Source organism: Aethalodelphis obliquidens, unplaced genomic scaffold, assembly GCF_003676395.1.
Source record: "Aethalodelphis obliquidens isolate GAN/ISIS:26980383/991018 unplaced genomic scaffold, ASM367639v1 scaffold1, whole genome shotgun sequence".
NCBI classification, from domain to species: Eukaryota; Metazoa; Chordata; class Mammalia; order Artiodactyla; family Delphinidae; genus Aethalodelphis; species Aethalodelphis obliquidens.
This window is the reverse complement of record NW_020837945.1, coordinates 65,813,815-65,832,277: the sequence shown is the minus strand read 5'-3', so window position 1 is coordinate 65,832,277 and position 18,463 is coordinate 65,813,815. Positions and strand designations below refer to the sequence as shown.

General features: G+C 36.9%; 1 protein-coding gene and 1 pseudogene across 9 annotated transcripts in view; both read left to right on the top strand.

Moving 5' to 3' along the window:
• GSK3B (glycogen synthase kinase 3 beta) overlaps positions 1 to 18,463 on the top strand; it is a 202,189-nt gene that overhangs the window by 99,362 nt on the left and 84,364 nt on the right. The gene's annotated exons all lie outside the window — the stretch shown is intronic.
• LOC113620102 (hypoxanthine-guanine phosphoribosyltransferase pseudogene) lies at positions 2,726 to 5,350 on the top strand (annotated as a pseudogene).

Sequence of the window (18,463 nt, the reverse complement as noted above, 5' to 3'; positions counted from 1 at the left end):
TATTTATCTTAGATGGTCTTACAGATAAAGAGCAATTGAGAAGTCATTAAGGGAAGATAACCTGAAGGACAATGCACTTCTCTCTATTATAAAAAAGAAATACATATACTTTCTAGTATTTCATTTATCTCAGAACTTTCTCTTGAGTGTTGTAAGTTTTCCAAAGTGAAAAAAAGACCCCTTTTAATTTTGCCTAGCTCCATTAAGAGAACAGAAAGGAAGAAAAGTTGTGATGTGTTGCTGAAAATAATGATCCTCCGTTGTCAAAAAAGGGAAGGCTTTCTAAAGATATGCAGAAGTATATAGGTTAAGGAACTTCCATAATCTTCCAGCCACCAAAATGATAATTTCTTCTTCCCCTACTCATGATCTTCACTTCCTTGCTTCTGAATTGTTCTGGCAGGACTAACATCACTCAAGAGACCAGGTAGTAAACTAATATTTCTCATATGAGAAAATGGATTCTGCTCTAGGTTTGCGAGCTCAGGTTTGTTAGTTCTAACTCTCCAAGAGTAGGTTACTGAGAGTGAACTCAGAGCTGCTGTTTAGAAAGGGATCTAAATGTCTTGTGAAGAGCATTATATATTGCCTATGTATATATATTAGAAGAGTTTAGGGGGAGGAAATAATAAACTAGTAGTTTGAAATGCCTCTGGGATATGCAAATAGAGAGATGCCCAGTAGACATATACATGTAAGACTTCTAGGTGGTGGTGGTGGGACTCTTAAGTGGAGAGATGACATTGACAAGGTTGGGTAGATAGGGTGTGTAGTCATGTTGTAGAGCTCTTAGGAGTCAGGAAGGAGGGAGAGGTGACGTTGTTTGAGCAAAGAGCTAGCAGTTTATCGGTATTGCTCTCTTGTCCTAGAATATGTTGAGGATTGAGAGCAGGCTTCATTTGAGAGAGGTGCAAGGAAACCAGTGCCTTTGGGTTGGATCCAGGTTTTGTCTAGGGCAAGGCCGTGAAAAGAACCCTCTTTGAAGAGACTGGGGTTTGAAGCTCTGTGAAGAGTTTCTTTTGGGGTTTCAGATTGCTTAGGGGAAGCTCTGAGCAGGAGATCTCTGGTAAGAACATGAGCCTAAAGGAGGTGTGAGGAGGCCATTAGAATGAGTTGACGGCATTGTGAGGATGAGAAAGAGAAGATTTCAGTGTTTCATCATTATAGGCATGAAATTCTTGTAAGGTTCTGTGGATATGTTTAAATATAAATGGGAATATTTTTTAATCCTCTCATCATCTTCATCATCTCTGATTCTCTTTCTTCTCTATGATTTTCAATCACTCTGTTCTTCTAAGCTTTTTACCTCCTTTTCCTTCAGTCTCTGTCCACATTCTGGGTTTCTGGCCCTTTCACTCTGGGCTCTTTGTCTCTTTCTGTCTCTGGGTTTCTATCCCATTCTCTTGGTCTGTGGCACCCCCTCATATTTCTTTCCTCTTTAACTCTGGTGTCTGTCTATCTGTTTCTCTCTCTGTGGGCTACTTCTTTTCAACCTCTTTCTCTGGGTTTCTGTACCCCTCATTCATTGGGTTTCTGCCCATCCTATTCTCTTTGAATATTTGATCCTTTCTACATTTTTGTGTGGATTTCCATCTGTCCTGAGCCTTCCTCATTCACTCTCTTGGTATGTCTTCTCTCTGAGCCTCTACTACTCCTTTTTGGGAATTTTTTAAAAAAGGAAAAATTTTCACTCACTATCCTGGCTTTTGACTTCAGTACTACATATCTTATTCTGTATGTTCATGTTCTACATAGTTGTATGAATAACTATTTTTAACCTTGTTAAGTATTCAAAATCTCATAAAAGCTTTCCCTTTTTGCCTTATAATATTTTTAGTTATTGGTTATGTAATATTCCTCTGGGTTTTTGTACTACATAATACTCTTAACTGTTCCCCTATTGTTATTTTTAATTTTAGAATTGTAGCTAAGCTATCCAAAAGTCTCATCATAATTTTTGTCCATAAGCATTTTCCAGCTCTGGGTTCAAGTAGGATGGCTGTTAATATTTGACAAATATGTCCACTGGCCACAGTTTGACTGAACGGTTATACCTATTTTGGTGACCTTCTCTTTATTGTGCTCCACCCTACCATTTTAAAGACTTTTTCTTTAGGAATTATACATAATCAGCTTTCAGCCTATAATTGTGGAAGAGAGTAGCCAATGTAGCTAGAAGAAGGAGGAATTAGTCAGGACAGGGACTAGAAATGTGACCAAATTAGTCCTAGTCATTAGTCTTCTGGTTGGAATTATTAGTATTTGCTGTAATAACTGGAGCATCATGTAGTCAATTAGTATACTCCAGGTTAACCAATAGATTTTATTAACTCTGATTTAGTTCAGAGTAATTAGTACTCTTTCTCCTTGATCAGAGAGAAATGGAATTTTTTAAAGGTTTTGAACAGTCTGGGCTTATAATAGTTTTGTGAATTCCAAGTATCTTAGAAAATAGTGTTTTTTAGTATTAATATTTAGCAATAGGAACCTTTCTCCCCCTAAATGAAATTTATGAAGAATCCCTGTTCTACAGGTAGAATAGATAAAAAGCAAAGTTGTTCTGGTTGAAACTGGGATATGGGACCAGCTGACTTTACCTTCCCTTGAGTTGCGGCTCACCTTTGTAGAACCTTGGGTCTCTGTAGGAGTATGGAAATCATATTTTGTTTTTACAGGAGCCTTCAATTTTATTTAAATCAATTAAGTTTTCTGTAAGAAATATTTCTCTAAGTAGCCTTACATATAAAAATGTTTTACCTGTGGTTCATCATAGATTGATTACTTGAGTGATAAAGGCTATCTTCCTTAAATAAAACTCTCCCTCTATTTGTATGAGAGACAGTTTAAATAGCAAGGTTTGCAAATTGATCTTATTCCTCATACCAACTTTTCTATTGAGAGTAACTGTGTGGAGGGCTGTGTTCAGAAAGTGAAGACTGTACCAGTGCTTCTGGGATCAGGGAGAAGAATGCTGTGCTTGATTATGCCTGTTTGTCACTAGCCCTGGAGAGGAAAGGTTGGGGTGAATCCATTCTGAAAAGTAAAGAGCTCTGGCTTTGTGTCCAGAAATATTTGGGTTTGCATCCTATTTGTGCCACTTGATAGCAGTATGACAGGGCAAGATATTTACCTTTGTAAACCCTTTTCAACCCTTGTCATCTGTACAGTAGGGATTTTGTAAGGAAAAAATGTAATAATGTTTACTAAGTGCTTATCATAGCACGTGGCATATAATTAACACATTAACTTACTATTTTACAAATTATTGTTTAATAATAGCAAATATATGTTGCACTTGCTATGCATCCAGACACTTAAACCTCACTGCAACCCAGTGAAGAAAGGGTATACTGTTATTATCCCCATTTTATAGAAGAAGAAACGGAGGCAGTCACAGTTAAGTTACCTAAGAGTCCTACAACTACAGAGTGTCAAAGTTAGGAGTCAACTCCAGAGTCTGTCTCCAGAGTCTGTGTAATATTGCTATACCATTTAGCATAGAATGTAGATTTCTCTAGAAGCAGTGTGTTAGAAATGTAACACTTAAAAATGTCTTAGTAGAGCTGCAGCGTTGGCGGTGGGGAAGAGCGCTGTGGCGGGGAAGAGTGCTCCCGCGGACCACTCTGCTTTCCCGCGCGGCGCCGCTTCCCGCCGCGCCTCTGCCTCCTGCTGGGCCCGGCCATCGGCTTCCTCCTCCCCAGACTGCCCTCAGCCCGCGCGCCGCCCGGCTCCGTTATGGCTACCCGGAGCCCCAGCGTCGTGATTAGTGATGATGCACCAGGTTATGACCTAGATTTATTCTGTATACCTAATCATTATGCTGAGGATTTGGAAAAGGTGTTTATTCCTCATGGACTAATTATGGACAGGACCGAATGACTGGCTTGAGATGTGATGAAGGAGATGGGAGGCCATCACATCGTGGCCCTCTGTGTGCTCAGTGGGGGCTATAAATTCTTTGCTGACCTGCTGGATTACATCAAAGCACTGAACAGAAGTAGTGATAGATCTATACCTGTGACTGTAGATTTTATCAGACTGAAGAGCTACCGTAATGACCAGTCAACAGGTGACATAAAAGTAACTCAACTTTAACTGGAAAGAATGTCTTGATTGTTGAAAATATAATTGACACTGGCAAAACAATGCAAACCTTGCTTTCCTTGGTCAAGCAGCATAATCCGAAGATGGTCAAGGTTACAGGCTTGCTGGTGAAAAGGACTCCTCAGTGTGTTGGATATAGACCAGACTTTGTTGGATTTGAAATTCCAGACAAGTTTGTTGTAGGATATGCCCTTGACTATAATGAATACTTCAGGGATTTGAATCATGTTTGTGTCATTAGCGAAACGGGAAAAGCAAAATACGAAGCCTAAGATGAGAGTTCAAGTTGAGTTTGGAAACAGCTGGAGTCCCATTGAAATCACCAGGAAAATTATCAGATGTTCTAGTTCTATGGCCATGTGCTTAGTAGATCTTATTGCATGTACCTTCTAAGAATTTTATCCGTTTTGTACTTTAGAAAGGTCACTTGCTGCATTCCTGAACTCTTTATTTGCACTATGAGCCTATAGACTATCAGTTCCTTTTGGGTGGATTGTTGTTTGACTTGTGAATGAAAAGTCTCTTAAACCACACCACTATTGAATGAAAATATTGAAATTGTATCTGTAAGAAACATTGAAAGAGAAAAATATATTCATTTTTCAATTGGTATTTTAATTTTTATATATTCAAGAAAGAACAGAAGTGATTGAATATTGTTAATTATACCACTGTGTGTTTAGAAAAGAAGCATTCAGTTTCATATCGGTGACAGCATTTAGAGGTATCGTTATGTCGGACAAACCGTATGTCCTGGAGTTATTTTAGTAGGTTTCAGTAGTATTAACTGTATTTTCCCACTTGTTCAGATTATTTCTGGCGAATCTCTGTCAACAGTTCCTTTTAAATACAGGTCAATAAGTTCTAAAAACCTACCACTTTTTGAAGTCTTCAATGTAAAAATCCTTAAAATAAAGGCTGTCTCTTTAAAAGAAAAAAAATGTCTTAGTAATGATTAACAAGGGGAGATTGTACAGTGTCTACTTTGTAGAACTTTTTTAGAAGAGAATAAATAGCCTTTTGCTGTATGATAGTAATAGTAGTAATAGTAAATAGTAATACTAATAGTAAATAGTAATAATAGCCCAAACTTATGGTGCTTACTATATGGCTATAACCTAAACATTTTACTTACTCTTTTGTTTTTTGTCTTCTGTTTTTTTGGAAGAGCTTTTGAGAGGATTGTTGTTAATTCTTCTTTAAATGTTTGTTAGAATTTGCCATTGAAACCAGCTGGCTTTGGACTTGTGGGGAAGTTTTTGCTTACTGATTCAATCTCTATTTGTCATACAGGTTTGTTGAGATTTTGTATTTCATCTTGAGTCGTTTTAGTGATTGGTGTGTTTCTAGGAATTTATCAGTTTCATCTACATTATCTAATTCGTTGGCACACAGTTTATCATATTCTGTTTAGTCCTTATTTCTATAAGGTCAGTAGTAATGTCCTCACTTTCATTTCTGATTTAGTTATTTGTGTCTTCTCTCTGTCAGTCTAGCTAAAGGTTTCAACTTTGTTGATCTTTTCAAAGAACCAACTTTTGGTTTTCTTGAATCTATTGTTTTTTTTCTGGTCTCTTATTTCTGGTCTAATCTTTATTGTTTTCTTTCTTCTAGTAGTTTAGGTTTAGTTTCCTCTTCTTTTTCTAGTTCTTCAGGATGTAAAGTTAGGTTATTGACGTAAGATCTTCTTCTTAATGTAGGCATTTACAGCTGTAGATTTCCCTGAGTACTGCCTTCACTGCCTCCCATAAGTTTTGGTATATTGTGTTTTTGTTTTCATTTATCTCTTAAGTATTTTCTAATTTTTCTTGTTTTAGAGTGTGTTGTTTAATTTCCTTTGACCTGTTGGTTGTTAACAATGTGTTGTTTAATTTCCACACATTTGTGAATCTTTTGGTTTCCTCTGTTATTGATTTCTAGTTTTATTTCATTGTGGTTGGAGAAGATAACTTAGTATGATTTCAGTCTTTTTAAACTTATTGAGATTTGTCTTGTGACCTAACATATGACATATTCTGGATAACATCCCATGTACACTTGAGAAGAATTTGTATTCTTCTATTTTGGGGTAGAGTATTCAATATATATCTGTTAGGTCCAGTTGGTTTACAGTGCTGTTCAAGTCCTCTGTTTTTTTTATTGCTTTTCTGTCTGGATGTCCATTATTGGAAGTGGTGTATTAAAGTCTCCCAGCTATTGTTGTAGAATTGTTTATTTCTTCCTTCACTTCTATCAATATTTGTATCATGTATTTGGAACTCTGTTGTTTAGTGAATATATTATATAATAGTTATATCTTGATGAATTGACCCTTATTAAAATATAATGTCTTGAATGCCTTTTATTTCTTTTTCTTGCACTGCCCTGGCTAGAACCTCCAGCATGATGTTGAGAAGAGATGAAGGCAGACATCCTTGTCTTGTTTCAAATTTTAGAGAAAAAGTATTTAGTCCTTCATTTTTAAGTGTTATTTTTAGCTGTGTTTTTTGTAGATGTCATTTATCAGGTTGAGGAGGTTCCTTGCCATTGCTAGTTTGTTGAGCATTTTTATCATGAAATGTTGTATTTCTTCAAATGGTTTTCCCCCATCTGTTGGAGTTTTTGTCCTTTATTCTATTAATATTTTACATTAATTTTTTGAATGCTAAACCTACCTTGCATATCTGGAATTAATAACATTTGGTCATGGTGTATAATTTTTATATGTTGCTGGATAGTATTTTTTAGAGGATTTTTGCATCTGTATTCATAAGGAATATAAATTAGTCATCTTTCTTTCTTTCCCCTTCTTGTGATGGCTTTGTTTGGTTTGGTATCAGGGTAATACTGGTCTCATAGAATGAGTTAGGAAGTGTTTTTGTCTTCTATTTTTTTGAAAATTTTTGTGAAGAATTGGTATTGATTCTTCTTTGAAGGTTTGGTAGGTTTCTCCAGTGAAGCCATTTACAACAGGTCACTTTTTGTGGTAAATTTTAAATTACTAATTCAGTTACTTTACTTGTAATAGGTGTACTTAGATTTTTTTATTTCTTCTTTTGTCCATTTTGGTGATTTGTTCATTTCATCTAAATTATCTTATTTATTGGTATAAAGTTTATACTTTTGTCTTAAAATTCTTTTTGTTTCTTTAAAGTCAGTTGTGATGTCTCGTCTTTCATTCCTGGTTTCAATAATTTGAGTCTTATGTTTCTTGGTCAGTCTAGCTCAAGGCCTGTCAATTTTGTTGATTTTTTTTTTTCAGTGAACCAACTTCTGATTTCATTAAGCTTTTAAAATTGCTTTTGTATTCTCCAGTTTATTTATTTATGTTCTAGTCTTCGTTATTTTCTTCCTGTGGGTTTATTTTGCCTTTTTTCCCCCCTAGTTTTTTAAGCTAGAAGTTAAGCTTATTGATTAGAGATCTTTCCTCTTTTAAATGTCACTTATTGGTCAGAGGCTATGCTTAAAGTCCCATTAGCCAGTTATATTTTTATCCTTTACCATTGGATGTTTGAGTGGCTTGGGTGCTGCTATCATAGTTCAGGGAGTTCATATTTATTTGCCACATGTTGAACCAGGGACTAGTAGCTTGGACTTTCCCCTCTGATTGTTCCTGAGAGGGTACAGCCTTGGGCATTCAGTCTTTTTGACTGCCAGGATGAATGTGATTTTACTTCCTGAGAGTTGCTCTTGAGTCAGTTTATTGTTTAATCAAATGTTTGGTCAGAGGTTGCTTGTAAGCCCCTTGTGCCAGTGATGCTTCTGCTGTACGTTGATGTATCTGTGTGCAACTTGGGGAATGCTTCAAGTTTGTCCTGAATGCTGCTCAGCTAGCACCTGTACACATTGGGGTTTTTTGGGGTTTTTTTTTGTGGTACGTGAGCCTCTCACTGCTGTGGCCTCTCCCGTTGCGGAGCACAGGCTCCAGACGCACAGGCTCAGTGGCCATGGCTCACGGGCCCAGCCACTCTGTGGCATGTGGTATCTTCCCGGACCGGGGCACGAACCTGTGTCCCCTGCATCGGCAGGTGGACTCTCAACCACTGCGCCACCAGGGAAGCCCTGTACACGTTCTTATCGACCTCCAGAGATGACTGTAATCCCAAGTAGGCTCTTCTTGGCTATCTCTGTCCTTGGTTCTTTCTATTAAATTTCTGGTGCCTTGCCTTGTTTGTGTCATGAACCTACCAGCCACCTCTTAATTGCTCTCCACAAAGATCTCCACTGTTTTTAGGCAACGCCTATAGGCTAGAGCTCTTCCTACTATATTGCAAATAGTCTCTTTCAGCAGAGCACTTAGCCTGCCTTTCCCTCTGGACAGAGCCCCTTTTCTACTGCCCTAGAACTGAGGTGAGAACTCACTTTTCCCAGAGTAACATCCCCACTTTATGTAGGGCACTGGAGGAGGTGCAGTGCAATGGCAGCCCCTGGTCTTCACAAGTTGGCCCTCTCCAAGTGGGAGTTCTTCCCTGTGAGCAGATTGAGGATGAGGCTCTCGGGGCCCTAGCCTACTCTGCCTGGAGTAGGCCTTCTCTGGCTTACTAGTGGGAACTGAATGGGGGAAGGGAGACACAGTTTTCTTGGCTGGGATAAGTCTTTTGCAACTTGGGATGCAGCTTTTCCCTCCTGGGGTGAAACCATAGTTCCTGATTGGTTGCTGAGCAGAGAGGGTGCTGTCTGGATTAAGAGTGCTGGGTAGACCTTTCCAAACATGGAGGTAGGATGGCAGGGTAAAGGAGCAGGTCTGTACTAAAATGCCATAGACTCTTGCAGTTCTTACCAAGATTTGTTTCTTCACTTGCTGTGCGCCCTTAGAACAATTTCCAGATACTTTACACGACTGTTTGCTAATCATTTTATCATTTTGCTTTGCTGAGGAGAAAATTTGAACTCCTTGTGCTGCTATTTCAGAAGTCCTGCTCTCCCTCTTACTATTTTCTACACTTTGTGGACTGCTTAGTGAAATTGTTATTCTAGATAGAAAAGATGAATAAAAAGAGGCCTCCAACTATAGGGGGTGCATACTGTAGTGTAGAGGGATAGACTAAAAAGTAATGACTGAGCGTATGCTAATCGTCTATGTCTGTTTACCTCATTAGCTAAAAAAATTTTACGTAAACACAAAAAATTAGTACCTTTTACTAATACTTTATAAAACATATACCAAAATAAATATTTTAAAACATTAAATAAATATATCCTATATATAATTTTCATCACATTCAAATTCTTAGAGATATTCTTTTGGTTAACTGTAGAATTACATAATGTCTTAAATCGTGAATAAAAATACAAATTTTTCTTTTAAAATTTTATGATTTATAAAGTGCTTTTTTTAATGCATTTTTGTCATTTAAGCATCATAACAGTACTCTAGATTGATAATAGTACTATTTCGTTAGTTTTATCATTGGGAATATTGGAGTCTTGTGTGACTAAAGAATTTGTCCAATGTTGTATAGTTAATTAGTAACCATGGGAACCATTTTCAAACATAGATTCTTCAACTATAAAGTCTGTGTTCTTTCCTACCTCCTATTCTCTTCACATTGTAAAGTTTACTTTATTTCAATTTACTGGCACTGTGTAGTGTTTTAGGTACAAAGACAAAGTATAAGATCTGTCTAAATGAGTTTGAAGAAGGACAAGAAGAGAAATAATACTGCAAAATGATACATGGAAAGACAGTTAATTTGTACTGTGAACAGAAATAGGATGGAGGAAAGTAATAAATTATCCAGAGGAGTCAGCAAAGGAATTACATAGGAGAGGTGATGCTTATTCAGGGTTTTGAAGGCCAAATAGGAGCTATTTTGATAACTAGTGCAGAATAAGTATGTGTCAATTTAGAAGTCCAGGATGTTTGAAAAGTTTATTGGAGTTAAAGAGCATAGTCTGTGTAAGGAGATACAGGTATTTTGAAATTTCAGGTGTATAAAGTTAGGGGAGTGTGGGGACAGTAGTGGGAGGTGAAGCTGAGGAAGTAAAAGTGGGTTCATAATTGTTTGGGTCAAGGTCAGCCTCCCTATATGAAAAGGATATTTTGTTATGTTGTTGTTTTAAATTAAATGAAACCCTGTTATAGAAATGACATACATATAGAAATGGTATGCAAAGTTATAGCTAAGTGTATACATGGCCGAGTTTACAAAATAAACCCCCGTCACTTTTTTTTCTCTCACCTTTCTTACTGTGTGAAAATTATTGATAGCAAGGAATTTTATTAAATAAAGAGGTTGCCTAAATAAGGCCAGTTTTGTATCTTCCTTAAAATTTTATGGTGATTTCTACTAAAGTGGTACATTGATAATCTGGATGAAACTTTTACTGATGAAATGCTGACATTCTTATTGGAGTGTGACCTAGAGAATAAATATATAGGTAATGTAAAACTCCTGCAGTGGATGAATTGTCAAGATCGCCTCATAAATTATAAATGTTACTAACAGCAATAAGATGCTAACTATCATCTGCTTGAAAATGTTAATCTAGGAGTTTCTTGTTAATGTCAATTATTACCTTGTTTTAATGTTATTTTAATATTTTACTAAAACTAAAATATTATTACATTCATATTATAAAAAAATTGAGGTAACACAGAAGGGCAGTAGACAACAGTAAAATCTTCTTTACCCTAATCCCTAACTCCCCAAATCCCTTTCTACAGAGGTAAATTTCCTATGTGCATATATGAGCACATATATCATAGGTTAATATAACAGCATAATAATATGGCCTTTATGTCTGTGTGCGTAGACACTGCACCCAGTTTCCTCTGTTGTTAACATCTAATGTTAGTATGGTACATTTATTATAATTAATGAACCAGTATTGATAACATTATTATGTATCCATAGTTTATTCAGATTTCCATAGTTTTTGTTTGTTTGTTTTTTAATATTTATTTACTTATTCGGCTACACTGGCTCTTAGTTGAGGCATGCGAGATCTAGTTCCCTGACCAGGGATCAAAGCCAGTGCCCTGCATTGGGAGCATGGAGTGTTAACCACTGGACCACCAGAGAAGTCCCAGATTTCCTTAGTTTTTACATAATGTCTTTTTTCTCTTCCATGATCCTGTTTAAGCTACCATAGTGCATTTAGTTATTATGTCTCTTAGGCTCCTTTTGGCCCTGGCAATTTCTCAGACTTTCCTTGTTTTTGATGACCTTGACAGTTTTGAGGAATACTAGGTAGAGATTTTGTGGACTGCCTCACTATTGGAATTCATCTGATGTTTATCTCATAACAAACTAGGGCTATAGGTTATTTGGAAAAAGACCACAGAGTGCTATTTTCATCGCATCATATCAAGGGTATGTGCTATCAATAAGAATTGCTATTAATCTTGATTACCTGGCTGACCTTGTATTTTTCAGTTTTCTCCACTGTAAAGTTCCTCTTTTTCCCCCATTTCCATGCTGTATCCTTTGGAAGGAAGTCACTATCCATAGCCCACACCTAAGAAGAGGGGAGTTATTTTCCTTAAGGGCAAAGTTGCTACATAAACTATTTGGATTTCTTTTGCGTGAAAGATTGTCTCTTCTCCCCCATTTATTAATCTATTATTTACTTATATCAGTGTGGACTCATGCATATTTATTTTATACTTTGGGTTGTAATCTAATACTACTTTATTTTATTAATCAAATTGTTCCTGCTTTGGTTATTGGGAGCTCTTTGCAGTTAGCATCTCTTCTCCTTTGACATACCCCTATTAATGTGGGTCTCAGTTTTGTTTTGGTTGGCGTTTTTGAGCATGTCTACTTTCTGGCATATAGATTATTTTACATTTCTTTTCACAAATCTTCAATCATCTTTGTGTGCATGCACATATACATAAGCATACACGTACGGAATTGTTTTCATAGACTTAGTTCGTAGGAATGGCATTGCTGAGTTGAAATGGGTGTCTGTTCATCTTCACTTTGGGATGAATATATTAGCCCATTGACTTCCCAAAAGATTGCAAGAGTTGGGACATTCACCAGAAATGTATAATGGTGCATTATGGACAGTGACACTGTTCCAATACTTAGTTTTCTCAGATTGAATTTTCTTTTCCAATTTGATATATAAGAAATGGTAGCTGATTGTTATTTTTATTGCATTTCTTTAATTATGAATGAGGTTGAGCATCTTTCTGCATTTTTGTTTGCCATTTGTATGGCTATATATTCGTGCCTCTTTCCATTTTTTTCTATTAGAATGTTAGTCTTTTGTTATTGACTTATAAGAGCCATTTGCATTTTGTAAATTTATTTTATTTATTTATTTATTTTGGCTGTGTTGGGTCTTCATTGCCACACGCGGGCTTTCTCTAGTTGCATTGAGCGGGTGCTACTCTTCATTGTGGTGCGCAGGCTTCTCATTGCGGTGGCTTCTCTTGTTGCGGAGCACGGGCTCTAGGCATGTGGGCTTCAGTAGTTGTGGCTCACGGGCTCTAGAGCGCAGGCTCACTAGTTGCGGCTCATGGGCTTAGCTGCTCTGCAGCATGTGGGATCTTCCCGGTCCAGGGCTCAAACCCACGTCCCCTGCATTAGCAGGTGGATTATTAACCACTGCGCCACCAGCGAAGTCCCATTTGCATTTTAAACAAAAACAAGTTAGTTCTTTGTCGTGTGTAAGCAAAATTTTGTTCCAAATAGTCATATTTTTATTTGGTTCTGTTTTTTTAAAGTAGTAGAAATGTTTTACATTTTTATGTAATCAGATTGGCATTATTTTCCTTAATAGCTTATAAATATTTTGCCCTACAGTATTTGCAAACATCTTTTGTTCTGGTACATTTTTATGTATATTTGGTATTTATTTTCTTTGAAGGTGTGAGATAAGGATGAAGCTTGCCATAATCATTGTTGTATGCTAGGTTCTCATCTCTTTCCCCATTCTCTCCCTCAGTCTCCCAAGCAAAAGAATGTTTCTCTTTTTCCTAACCCACACCCACTTTACTGTTAGTATTATTTCCATCTTTAGCCAGCCTGGCACATTCATCAGAGAAAAGGCATCTGCTTTGAAGGTTTTTCTGCTAGTGCAAGTTCCCTAAACCCAATTCTGAGGAGAATCCAGGTCTATCATGATACTTTGTTGGATGTCTTTTTTTTTTTTTTTTTTTTTTTTTTTTTTTGCGGTACGCGGGCCTCTCACTGTTGTGGCCTCTCCCGTTGCGGAGCACAGGCTCCAGACGCGCAGGCTCAGCGGCCATGGCTCACAGGCCCAGCCGCTCCGTGGCCCAGACTGGGGCACAAACCCACGTCCCCTGCATCGGCAGGCGGACTCTCAACCACTGCGCCACCAGGGAAGCCCTGTTGGATGTCTTTTTACTGGGTTCTCTTATATGCTGCTTTGCATCCCATCAAATTTTTAGAATGCTAGCATGGTTCTACTTAAAACTGCAGCTTCAAGCAATTTTGTTTCCCTGACTTGAAAAATTATTTGGGGGTAAGAACATCGTAGTAAGTAGTGTCTGTCTTCCAATGGATGAAGTTATCACAGCTTTTGCTGAGTTTTTGTTAGGTGTGATCAAAATTTTGTCATTTAAATTTCTTAACTCAGTGAACAGTTTTAGAGTGGAGTTCATAGAGGAGGGATTATCAGCAGTTAGAGAATAGTTTATTAATAAAAATGATAACTGAACCATTGAGAGAAATATTCCCGAAATTGTACATCATGTAATTTGGAAGCCTAGTAACTGTTCTCTGAATAGTACTTTCTCATTATGTTAGTAGACTGTTTTCAGTATCTCCAGCTAAATGATAACTCTTTATGTTGTATTTTTATACTTAGCTTTTACAGTTCACTGCTAATCTGTGAATATTCAGGCATTCTGTTTGATAACTCAAAAGAGAGAGATTACATTAAGAAAACAGCAGGCCTGAGATTTTCCAAAAAATTACAAGTGATAGAAATGCAGAATCCTGATCCTTCTTTCTTCTTGAAATATTAGTGTCCTCAGTCTCATGAATTATCTTTTACGTAAACCTCCAGACAAAGCTACTTTGGAAACGTGAAAATAGTAGTTTCTCTGCTGTGATGACATTTCCTAGGAATGGGCACTTCCCCCTCAGGGATTACTCCTGAGGCTGTTAAATTTACAGCAGAACATCTGTAGGTTTAACAAGAACATTTAAAGAATATGATGTTGAGCCCATTTATTTCAAATTGGCATTGGTGGTAGTATTACTTGTTGTTAGTTTTGGTTTTCAGTCTTAGGACCAATTGTGTATATATATATTTCTAAGTGGATTTGATTTGAATACAAACCATGAAGTGAAGGGTTGTTCAAAGTGCCTTTGAGTATAGACGCCTCTAGTGTCTCAGAAAATGAAGATAGTCAAAATGACAACTTTTAAATGTCAGAGAGACAGTTATACTTACAAAATGAACAGACCTCCTCTATGGTGCTAAAGAAAATTGACAAGTTGTTGATTAGTTAATGGAGTGAATAAATAAAATTTATTTGAGCAAAAAAGATAAGCTTATATTAATCTGCAAAGTACTGCTCCAAATATAATTTGAGCCTCCATATTTCTCATAGTATAATAAATGAGAACTTTTGACCTATCGCAGACATGGTTTCGATAACCTTCCTTTGATGTGTTTTGTTTTGTTAATATTATGAATAAAGTATACTGCCTAAAAATGGATATCATCAATACATCAAATGAAGCCTGAACTGTACAAAGTAGAGTGGAATTATCTTTGTTGATCTGAACACAATACTTCTACTGTAAACTAATACTGAATCAAATTTTTTCATTAGCTGTATCTCAATGTTGATAACTTGAGCTCAGTTCAGTTACACCTATCATTTATTTTCCAGATGAATTACTAAGTCTTAATCTGTCATTCTACATAATAAATTGATACTTTGATTTTAATCATAGGGTTTTATATTTATCTTTGTTAAGTTTTATTTTGTGGGTTTGGCTTAGCATTCTAGACTACTAGATATATTAGGCTTCCATTTTAAGCCATTCTTCCTAGGTTTGTGGCAATATTAGGTGGTTGTGTTAAAATCAGAAAATTGTAAATTGACTGCCAGATTCATCCTCTGATGTGTTTTATTTTGCAAGCACATTGTTAATTTTTTTTTTTTTTAATTAGAATGCTTTTAGTTAAGTCTTGTACTATCTGATTTACCAACCACTGCCTCTTACTGCATTATACATTTTGGCTTCACACATTTACATTTGTTGTTTAGCCATTTGCTCTTGCATCCCCTAATGAAGGAAATCATTTACAATAATTTGATTAGGACAAGGGAAGAACAGAGTTTGTAGCCCTACAACTAGAAATCTTCCTTGAACTTAGTATTCATTTTTTAGTCTTTTTATTCTTCACTTTTGGTATGATTATTTAGCAAATGAATTAAATTACCATACACATCTCCAGGTCATTTATAAATATATTGTGATTAACTTTGTCAAGTGATTTATTAAAATCAAGAAACCTTGTGATCAGATAATAGTTAAAAAAGAATAATTTTGGCATCCGTATTAATGACCCTTCCAAAACCCAAGACTTACCATTCCTTGGGTTCTACTTACACAGCAACCCCTTCAACACCAGTTCAGCATTTTCTATTTGTTTATTCTCTTTATCAGACCTCACCTTCACTTGGAACTAATTCTTACCTAAATCTTGATCTTTGAAATTTTCTTCCCTTAGCCCTGAGCATTGCTTTTGCTACCCTCAGTTTTACATATAACCTATCTCTTATTTTACAAGAAATAGGGTCATCAGACATACATTCATTTTATTTATTCTTTCTAACACCTAATCACTTATTTTAGATGTACAGGGGGGAAAATGTGGTATCGTTCCTTTTTAAAGATGTTAAAATTAAGTATTATGTGCCAGGTAATATGCTTCAAGAGCTGTATATGATTATTTCTAATAATCTCATGACAATCTTTTAAAGTAGGTATCATCATTAGCACTATTTTACAGGAAACTGTGGCTTCAAGAGGTTAAGTAACTTGCTGTGGTCACATAACTTGTAGTAGCAGTGTTGGGACCTCCATGTAGTTTGTGTGACTCATGCTAACCTTGCCTCTTAATTACTACATGGTATAACTTCTCTGTGTTCTTGTTTTCCTGTTCTTGTGATGTTCAAGAACCTTGTTTCATCAGTTGTCCCTTTTCTTTTGTTTCTTAAAACTTTTCTGTCTTTATCCAGTCAGCATACAAATAAATTTGGGTCTCTTAGCCACTAAAAACTACAAACAAAAAGCACATTTAAAATTTTTCTTTGACTTTTGTTTCCCCTCAAGTTACCAGCTCCCAGCTCTCTCCTTACTTTAACCACTAGAGATTTTGTAAGAACAAACTAAATTAACTGCCTCCTATTTCTTACCTGCCATCTGCTCACTCATGAACTCAGTACAGGTTGGTTGCTATTGGCACCATGGTCTGAAACTGCTCTTTCCAACAGCATCACGGAACCATGGCATACCAGATCCAACAGCCTTTTCAATCCCATCCTTCCTGCCATTGAAACACTTTGCTGTTCCACATCTTGTCATTATTGAAACTCAACTTTGGATCTTTCGATGCTAGTCTTTCCTTGCTCTTTTATGCCTCTTAGTTCTCATTGCTGAGTTGTCCCCTAATGTCTTAAGGGAAATTTCATTCTTAATTTTCAAGGATCTTATACTCAGTCCTTTCCTCACTCTCTTGCTGTATACACTCTTCTTAGGTGAGTGATTCTTGTTCTTACAGTTTCAGCTATTGCCTAAATCTCTAGCTATGCTCTACTCTTGTTTTCTGAGTTTGACTTGACCAACCACCTATGTATTTCCAACCACCTATGGAACAAAGCTACCTAAAATGTTCTGATATTCATTAAATAAAAGTTCAACTTTTTCCCTCACACCTTTTTGCTCTTTTTACATTCCTTGTCTCATTATCTGCCTAGTTGCCCAGGTTTAGAGACTGTTAAATTAATCCAAACTTCTTTGTTTCTCAGGTTCTCTATTACTCTCTTGTTTAGCTAGCCAATATACCTGTCTCCCACCTCCTTTTTTAAAAATCCTTATTATCTATGCCCTAGTCTAGGCCTTGGATCCTTGTAGAAGGTTTCCAGCTGCTCACACTGCTTTCATTATCATCTTCCCAACTTCCCCCTCTGCCTTTAAGTCCAGGCTAGTGGATACTAGCCTGGACTTAAAGGCAGAGGTCCCAGGATATATATGAATTTGGGAGTCATCAGTGTATAGTAGTACTGAGCCATTAGACTGGATGAGTGGGCTTACACAAAGAACAGAGGTCTGAGGACTGAGCCTTAGGATCCTCTATTCCTTAAGAGATAAAGGAGAATAGAAGGAACCAGAAGTAGAGAGCCAGAAGAGCTGTCTTTAAGGTAGGATGAAAACCAGAAGAGTATAGTGTTCTAAAACCCAAGTGAAGCAAGTGTTTCAAAGAAGGGAACGTGATCGACTATGTCAGATGGTAGTGCTAAGTCAAGTAAAAGAGAGGGAAAGATGATGCCTGAAAATTAGCACTGAATACAGCAACAAGGAGATTATTGATCTTGATGAATAATTCTTGTGGAATAGTGGTGGTGAAATTCTATTGGAGTAAGTTTTAGAGAGAATGAGAAGAGCCAGGTAGTGGAGAAAGTCAGTTCAGACATCTCTTGAAGAATTTTGCTGTTAAAGGGGCCAGAAAATAGGATGGTGGTGATTAGTGCGATTAGAGATTTTTTTTAACGATGGAAGAAATAATAAGTTTATGTGCTGATTGTAATGCTCTCACAGAGAGAGAATAATCGACAGAGAAAGAAAAATTACTGAAGCAATGAGTGTGAATAGGAAAAGCAGAGTAGTTTGTTTACATGCAGCAGAGTTTGCCTTAGAAAGGAGCTTGGTCAGCTTATCTCTAGTTAGAGTAGTGAAGGAAAAGCATCTGGAGGTAGATGCTGGTAAATGGATACATGTAGTGGTACAAGCAAGGTATCAGCTGAGGGTGAGGATGGGAGAAGAGTTTAAAAACAGGCCTTTGCTATTGTTTACTAACTCCCTTGTTAGAGAGTGAGGGTAATGTTAGACCATGGAATTTAAGCTGGATATGGAGGGAAGAGAGGAGAACATGAAAGACTGAGGGAAAATGAAAAGGTAGTAGTGTCAATGGCATGCTGCCTCACTAAACTGTTTCCTGAGATCTGCTCTGTTCTTTGACCTCACATCTTTTTTTTTTTTTTTTTAATTTATTTTTGGCTGTGTTGTGTCTTCATTGCTGTGCGCGGGCTTTCTCTAGTTGCGGTGAGTGGGGGCTACTCTTCGTTGCGGTGCGCAGGCTTCTCATTGTCATGGCTTCCCTTGTTGTGGAGCATGGGCTCTAGGCACGCGGGCTTCAGTAGTTGTGGCACGTGGGCTCA